Here is a 9599-nt window from a genome sequence, read left to right on the forward strand (position 1 = left end):
TCTTTTGTTTTTTGTTCCCTCCCACTTGATTTTCCTCACATTTTTATCCCATGCACATAGGCCTGTTTTTCTTATATCCATAAGAAAAAGAACATAAAATATATGGTCAGATATGTATTCTATTACAATAATATTTCCCTATCTTAATCTCAATTTTCTTTTACATTTGTGAAGTCCTAACTTAAAAGATTATAAGTAAACACTATATATATACATATATGTGTACATGTGTATATATATATGGTATTATACACATATACACACTTATAAATTACAACTTAAAAAGTAGATACATTTTTATTACTATGTATTTATCTAAATCTATATATCTATATATGTGTGTATATATGTGTATATATACATTACATTAAAGTAGTGTTTTTTTCAGGTTAATACATATGAGCACAATGACTAGTTTCCTTGTTAGGTACATTTTCAAGTTATTTTATGAATGGATTACAATGTCCCCTCTAAGAGGCTACAAACAGAGAATCTCTCTACTTATCTGTGAGCATCAGTTTTTCAAATATACTTAAAGGTAAAGTTGACATGACAAGTCAAAGTGGCGTTTGAACAATATAATTACAAGTTTATAAGTTGTTTTCAGACATTGAAACAAATGCATGCTTCCTCCTATTCCCTTGAGCCATCCTTGTTACTTAGCTTCTACGAGTCTGTGGATTGTAGCATAGTTCTCATGTATAGCTAATATGGACTTATCAGTGAGTGTGTACCATGTTTGTTTTTCTGGGTCCAGGTTACCTCACTCAGGATGGTCTTTTCCAGTTCTGTCCATTTGCCAGCAAATTTCATGATGTTATTATTTTTACCAGCTCAGTAGTACTCCATTGTGACAATGTACCACAATTTCTTCAGTCATTGGTTGGTTGAAAGACACCTAAGTTGTTTCCAGTTTATGTCTATTACAAATAAAGCTGCTGTGAACATAGTTGAACAAGTGCCTTTGTGATATGGTGGAGCATCCTTCGGGATTATTTCCTGTAGTGGTACAGCTGGGTGTTGATCTACATATATTCCTAATTTTTAGAGAAACCAACATATTGATTTCCAAAGTAGATGTAAAATTTATGCACTCCCACAAGCATTTTTAAGTGTTCACCCAGCATCACATTCTTAATAGTATGAGCTATCACTTGAATTTTTTTTATTTTAGCCATAAAATGGAATATTAGTGTTCTTTTGATTTGCCTTTATCTGATGGCTAAGAATCTAGAACCTTTAATAAATGATTCTAGGCCATGTGAGAGTCCTTTGTTGAGAATCTCAGTTTAAGTAGTACCACATTTTTAATTAGATTATTTGGTTTCTCAATGTCTAGATTCCTCAGTTTTAATATATTTTGTATATCAGCTACTCTATCAGATGTGGAATTGGTGAAGATGTTTTCCCATTCTGTGGAATGCTGTTTTGTCCTTTTGATAGTGTCTTTTGCCTTACAGAAAGTTTTTAGATTCATAAAGACTGTATTCATTGATAATTTGGACTTCATGTTTCTAATTAGAAACCTTCTTTCTAATAAAAATGTTTCATGTTAAAGGATATAACATTTGCTGTGTGGTTATTAGAAAAATTCTCATAATATTAGCTTCACCATTATCGCAATAATATCCATTACAAAAATAGTGCTGGAAAATTTATGGTTTCAGATTCAGAAAGGTAATTAGATGCAGAATATTATATTCTTAACCTCGGGAATTTTCCAAATGGTCTCAGACAAAAGATGAAACCTGGAACTTTTTCCCCAAAAGACCCACAGGGCCAAGAACTGCTTTTACATGATCATATGATACAGTGGGCTATAGGATTTACAGAGGTGGTCTGGATCTTATCTCATTGTTTTGATCTTTATGTCAATAGACATTTGTTTGTGGATGTAATCAATGTTTCTTACTCAGTGCTCATCTGTATGCACAAAACTTTGTCGTTTGAGGAATGTTTTGTTGCCTTATGGTGAAGAATGGGATTGTTTATTTTTTCATACTGTTTTCTTTGGATACTTTTCCCCAGTAATAAATGCAGTGTCTGTTTATTAAGTTTTCATTGCTTTCCTTAAATCACCAGATATGAGTATTAATTTGACTCCCAGATTAGAAAATATCAGTGCATGATCATTTTGCATTCAAGCACCTGGCAACGTACTGTAGAATGGAGGGCACATGAACATGGATTAATTACATTATTCCTAATAAGAAAGGAAGCAATTTGTCATGCAGTAAAAAAAAAGAGTATTACATAACTTATGAACATAGACTTTATTGTTTATACTTGGCATAGACAGTTCATAATGATTCAGGCAATCATGTTGACAGGAACCTGAGAAAATGAATCATGTTGTATCTTTAGTCAGCAAGTAGATAGATGTGAACACTCCCTTCAGACCCTTTTTTGTTTCTTTTTTTCAGTTTTTACAACAGCCAATAAAATTGTGCCAACTAATTACAGAATACATCTTCTTACGTCATGTACCCTAAGATACATCATCTCTCTTAGAAAGGTACAAGGACTAGTTCATATGGTGATTCTGAATCCTGTTAAATTAACAAATGTGAATTAAACATCATCATTAGGAAACAAAGATGCTCTCACTCCAGTGTCATGAAGTGTACAAAAAGATCAGGATAGCATTATAGTTTTCCATTTAAACATGTACTCAGTTAGCAAACTTCTTATTTTGCCCAACCTCTTATATTTTCACAATTGTTCAGATTTTTATTGTCTTTATATCATTGTTTAAACACATTGATCTTCATTGATATGCTATATTGAAATTAGAAGCAATGCAGTAAATCAAGATTCTGAAAAAGAATAATTATAAAAATTTGCCATCTCATTGTTCAATATTGAGAAATAATAATTTTGTTGTTTTAAAACTATACACTCCTAAGTATTTTCTCTTCACTATTTAATTTTCAGCTTCCTTGCTCTGTGTGCAGTGAGAGCTGTGTTCTTGGATTCAGAAACTACCCCCAGGAAGGCAAGGCTACCTGCTGCTATGATTGCACCTGTTGTCCAGACAATGATATTTCCAATGAGACATATAAGTGTCAGTCTAACTGGAGTGTTTCTTACCTCTTCACAGTGTTCTGAAAGGTTTAAGCAGATGAACAAGTCCTGTAATTCAGAGCTAAGTCCTGTGATTCTTTCAGTTAGAAGTTAAAATATTTTGGTTCATTTTATCATCATTTTAAATTGTGCTCAGGCCAATGAAACTCATATTGATTCTGGTATTTCATCCACTGCAGCCATTGTTCCTTTCAGAGAACAACTTTACTAATCACAGAGTAGTCTGCTTTATTTCACCATGGCATTTAACACACACACACACACACACACACACACACACACACACACCACACACACAAAACCTATAAATTACTGACTTTCCTTGTATTTCAAATAATATTCAGTTCATAGTTAGCATACATTTATTTAAGGACTGGACCCTTAAGCCACTCATTGCATAATTTCAGTCATGACTCTAGGTTCATCAGATGTGATCAGAAAGGGTTTATTTAATTTACATGTGGGGATATTTAAAATTTTTTATTTTAGATTCTTTTTCATTTTGTTTTAATATGTGGGTGTTTTGCCTGCATGCATGTATGTATGTGTGTACTTGCTTAGTACACAGCAAAGTTAGAAGAGGGCATCAGATCTCCTGGAGGTGGAGTCACAGACAGCACTGACATCCCTGTGAGTGCTTGCAACAGAAACTGGCTCCTCCTTAAGAGTGTAGTATCCTGAACCACTGAACCATGTGTCTATCTTTAGCTTTTTGATTTCCAATATAAATAACATTCAACATTCCCTCAATGAGTATCTTTTCTTCCCCCTTTTCCTCCATCCCTATGTGAGTACTAGAATCTTCAAGCTACCTAACTTCCATGGAGAGGGATGTCCTTCAGTATCATAGGTATTAAAGATCTAAAATTTGTTGTAGACCAGAATATATACATTAGGGAGGTATGTCAATAACATATTATGAGAATCTTACATTGAACACAATTGATTTTAAATCAATAGTTGCTATGTATGATGAATTTGAATCCAGATTTTTATCCCTTCTTTGTTAATTTGAATAACATTGATAAGTAGTCATTATCTCATTATATACAATAAAACTATTTCTATAAAAATTTAATGAAAACATTGTTAAACTTAGAAGAGGTAAATTATGGGACAATGCATTGTGACAACTAGTTGAAATGGCACATCGTCACTTCCATTAATGATATTGTTGTAAATAAGCCATGCATAGATGCATACCCTTGTTCTTCTAACAAGAGTGTGCATTGAATTTGAAGAAGTCTCTTTTCCAGGAATAGGTGGCCAAAGTAGAGGAACTTATGTTAGACTACATCCAAGGAAGAGGAAATAGCCATGAAACAACTGACAATATTGACTGTGAGTAGCACACACAGACACTATGTTGAATATGGAGAGAGAATCTAAGAGGATCCCTCAACCTTAATATTTTTGACTAGTGAGATTCTTCATATATTAATTGGAATATGTTGAGTAACTCAGTGGGTTTCCTGAACACTCAGATGTTTTAACTTTAATTTAAAAAGATAGGAACTTGCAAATCTTTTGGTTGTTTTAATTTACCTAATTTAAAACGTGCATATTGAGACTGATTCTACAGACCATCAAAGATGTAATGTTCATTTAGATGCTTTTTACACATTGGGAACATGATAAGTTCAGGTATATGATAATTATATTCGTTAGTGGAAATGAAAACAACAATATCACATTCTGTATTGTTGCAGTTTAAGGGGACACTTTAAAATATTAGTAGTAAGAAAAGAAAATAAAACAAAAATGCTAAATATTTCAAAATAGTGAATCCTAAATTTAAATCCTATGAAATGAGGAGTATCTATACTTAAAAATCATGTTTAAGTCTCTATAAAATATTTGTCATGAATTTTGTACACTGTACTTTCTCTGAAGAATACATGGCATTGTGCTGATTAATGATACATGAACCGTTAGAAACCAATAGATGTAAACACATGGGATATAGCAGAGAAAGTTTCCCTTGAGAGTGTGAGCACAGCAGGAAGGCTTATCTGGTAGAAACAAATAAAATGCTGATGATGGATTGAAAGACTCTATAGACACTAGCAAAAAATGAATTCAGTAGATTTTTAATTAGAATTTTAAACACCAATTAAATTGCAAATTCCAATTTGCAAGAATATGAAAAATTTAAATGAAGTATGAAATGGAAAGATTTTAAAGAAAATATATAATAAATAAATGATATTCATATCTTTTCAATTCAAAATGTAACACAAAAATTGTAAATGATAAAGTATCACAAAATTATTCCATGATCAACTAAGTTTCAACAAGAGTTTTATATGTATCTGTTAAATAGATCATATCTCACTGGGAATGATCAAACATTTTCATTAGGGGAATTTTTACATCTGTCAAGAATTTAATAATTCACATTCACACAAATATCAGAGAATGAACACATTGGAGTATTCAATAAATTCTTTGGAAATAGGTAGAATTTGATATTAGGACTGAGAAAAGCATTAGAAGAAGGAAATTTCAAAACACGTAATCTTATACTTTACTCACATGAAAAAGTCACAAAAGGAGGTGATTCTATGATCAGTTAGGTTTATATAATGTAATTCAATAATTTATGGAAAATACAAAGAACAAATACAAATGATCACTTAGTTAAAAATATATAGAAGTATAAACATCGAAAGGAGAGATTTGTTCACTTAGTGTCCAACAACAAAGAAGATAGGCAGTATTGATGTTTAATAATTGATAGAGAGCATTTGAAAATTTTCACTACTGATCAATGGTTTACTGGAGTCTTGATCAATAAAGGAAATGTAGGCAAATGTAAGAGAGCTGATGCTGGGAATTGGCTTGTGATAAAAAGGGAACCTGAGCAGAGACATACATTAAATTTAATTCCTGAGTAGATATGGATCATTGCTTGAGATGTACAGAAAGTCATTATGCAAACACATAGCAGAACCAATGCTTCCAGTGACTATTCTGTCCTATGAAGACCCTTTGGGGAATGCATTCACCTACTTGGCCCTGGGATTCTCTGCACTAACAGCTGGTGTTCTTGGTGTCTTTGTGAAGTACCACCACACTCCCATTGTCAAGGCCAGCCATCAGCCTCTCTCTTACATCCTGTTCATCACTCTGATCTTCTGTTTTCTCTGTTCATTGCTCTTCATTGGCCATCCCAACACAGCCACCTGTATCTTGCATTTGAGCACATTTGCAGTTTGATTCGCTGTGGCTCTCTCCACAGTCTTGGCCAAAACTATTACTGTGGTTCTGGCTTTCTAGATCACAGTTCCAGGCAAACTGGTAAGAAGGATAATGATATCAAACACTCCTAACCTCATCATTCCTGTCTGCACCCTTATCCAACTTGTGCTCTGTGGAATTTGGCTAAGCACCGCTCCTCCATTTATTGACTCAGATGCTTACTCTGAACATGGACACCTAATTATTATAAGCAACAAGGGCTCCATTATTGCCTTCCATTCTGTCATGGCATACCTTTGCTCCATGGCACTTGGGAGCTACACTATGGCTTACCTGTCCAGGAACCTGCCTGACACATTCAATGAAGCCAAGTTCATCACTTTCAGCATGCTGGTGTTCTTCAGTATGTGGGTCACCTTCCTCCCTATCTACCACAGCAAAAAGGGGAAACACATGGTAGCCATGGAAATTTTCTCCATCTTGGCTTCCAGTGCAGGACACCTAGGTTGCATCTTTCTCCCCAAGTGCTATGTCATTTTGTTCAAACCACATAGGAATGTGCTTTATCATGTCAGGAACAAAGTACCTTCTAGAAGAAAAGTGGGTCTTACATCTTAGTCCATGTTTTTCTGAGTTACATAGAACACTTCAAGCCCATATAGCACAAATCCAATTCTCAGATAATCTATAACAATTTAAAATTTTATATTTATTGCTGTCATTTATTGATGAAATCCTTCTTTGTTCTTTCATAATCTAATATTTTTACATATTTCTCTAAATTACAAAAGCTATTTCCATAAAATTCATGGTCTCTCTCAACTAATATTACAAAAAAGATTAATGGAACATGTTTGTGTTCTTCACTTCTTCAACACTGCATAACTTTGTCTTTATAACTCCAAATGTTTTTTCATTGGTATCCATATGTTTTTTATTCTCTTGGTAATTTTCTTGAATTCATCATGCTTACATTTCATGTATGCTTTTTTTCTATGAAGGAAGGCACATTTTTAAAATGATTATAACTTGGTCACATATATTTAACTCTGCTAAATAATTATTTGCGTAATGAGATACATACTAGACTTGAATGAAGACTAATTTATTTCTTAATACAACCCAAATCAGATAACAGAAATTACATATTATATAATCAGTTCTATGATATTACTGCTAAATCTCTGAAGAAAGTGAAAAACCCTGCTGTAATCATTTCTGCAGAAACCTTACTCATGTCTTTCTTGACTCTAGATATCCAAATGATTCCTGTATTCAGTCATTCTGATAAACTGTTCTACATTCTTTCAACTGAAACTGTGTATTGTGTAACTTCTGTATATTTATGAGTACTCATTTCTGCATATTTTATCAACATTTCATAAAACTTATGGAATTCTTTGGGAATAAAATTTCTGACTCTTGTTAGTTCTTGTGTAATGTATATTTGCAAAAATTTCTAAGACATTATGTACTGTGTGTCCTTTATCATGTTATTTGTTTGTAGTCAGTCTTTTTAAAGCTTGCTAGCTGTTATATTTTCAAGAATAAGGTAGATGTTAAATTATAACTATAACTAAAATTATATTAAAAACAAACCAGATTCTATTTTTCAGAACAGATCATGAGAATGACTTTTAAAACCTCATTTTCCGGGTTGGTGATTTATCTCAGTGGTAGAGTGCTCGCCTGGCAGGTGCAAGGCCCTGAGTTTGATCCTCAGCACACACACACAAAAAAAAAAACAAAAACAAAAAAAAAAAACAAAAAAAAAAAAACACCTCATTTTCAAGTACAATATTTTGTGATCATAGTTTGTCCTCACACATTTCCTACCAGATCGTTCTTAAACTCCAAACAAACATTTTTTCAAGGTTTCATTTATTTATTTATTTTTCTTTATTAAGAAATTTTTGCCATGTTGTGGTGGTGCATGCCTTTAATCTCAGCACTCAGGAGACAGAGGTAGGCAGATCTCTGTGAGTTCCAAGCCAGCCTGGTCTACAAAGCAAGTTCCAGGAAAGGTACAAAGCTACACAGAGAAATCCTATCTCAAAAAAAAAAAAACAAAAACAAAACAAAACAAAAAAAAAGAAAGAAAGAAATTTTTTACTCACTCCACATACTATCCACAGATTCCCCCTCCTCCCTACCCCACCCCTTCAGCCCCCTTTCCCAAGCCACCCCACATTACCACATCCCCCAAATCAAGGTGTCCCATGAGTAATCAGCAAAGACCAGCACACTGAGCTTAGGCAGGTCCAAACTAATTCCCACTGAACCAAGGCTGTATAAGGTGTCACACCACAGGCACCATATTCCCAGAAGCCTATCCATAGACCATGGACAGATCCCCATACCCTGCCAAGGTACCTTCCAAACAGTTCAATCCAAAAAACTGTCTTCCATATCCAGAGGTCCTAGTCCAGTCCCATTGGGGCTCCATAGCCAGCATTCCACAGTTCATGGGCTTCCACCAGTGTGGCTGGTCTTCCCTGCACATCCTCCCATCATGATCTTGACATCCCTCACCTGCAGAATCCTTCCTCTCTCTCATCAATTGGATTCCCGGAGCTCAGCCTGGTGCCTGGCTGTGGTTCTCTGCATCTGCCTCCATTAGTCACTGACAAAGCCTTTATGATGACAGCTAAGTTATTCAATAGACTGGTCACCAGAGTACACCGGTCAGTCATGCTCTGGACCACTGCCATTAAACCAAGGTGGGGGTATTCCTTGTGGATTCCTGAGAGCCTCCCCAGGACCCTGCCTCTTCCTATTCTCTTGATGTCCTACTCTATCATGGTATCTTCCCCCCTGCCCTCCAAACAAACACTTAATGGCTTCTTTTCCTCTCTCTTTATGTAAAGTATGTAGAATACATGGAAATATAGACATACACACATACACACAAATATACATTTACACACAGGTATACAGCCTGCAACATAAGCTACAGCAACAGTGGCATACATCTTAGGGGAGTAAACCAATCGACATCTGATTTGACTTTTGGTCCAACACATGAAATGGAAAACATACCTGACACTGTTTACTGTGTCAATACATCTGAAGCTAGTCAGCTCAAATACTACACTGCTAGTAAAGGAACACAGCAATAAAATGAGTACTAGTGACATTCTAGAACATACCAGTGTCTTCCTCAACCATTGTCAAAGAAGCTTCCTCCTGAAGCAGATGAGAGGCATAGTAGAGACCCTGAGCCAGACATTCTGCTAAGAATGATAAACCTTAGAATTCGCAGCCCTAAATTGCATGCCTCCATCTAATCCATCCCCTTGGGACCTAGGGAACAC

At 34.7% G+C, this 9599-nt stretch overlaps 1 pseudogene; it reads left to right on the top strand.

The window, feature by feature from the left end:
• The first annotated feature begins 1606 nt into the window (after positions 1 to 1606).
• LOC118575394 lies at positions 1607 to 6903 on the top strand (annotated as a pseudogene).
• Positions 6904 to 9599: the final 2696 nt, after the last annotated feature.

The sequence above is a fragment of the Onychomys torridus genome, unplaced genomic scaffold (assembly GCF_903995425.1).
Source record: "Onychomys torridus unplaced genomic scaffold, mOncTor1.1, whole genome shotgun sequence".
In the NCBI taxonomy this organism is placed as follows: Eukaryota; Metazoa; Chordata; class Mammalia; order Rodentia; family Cricetidae; genus Onychomys; species Onychomys torridus.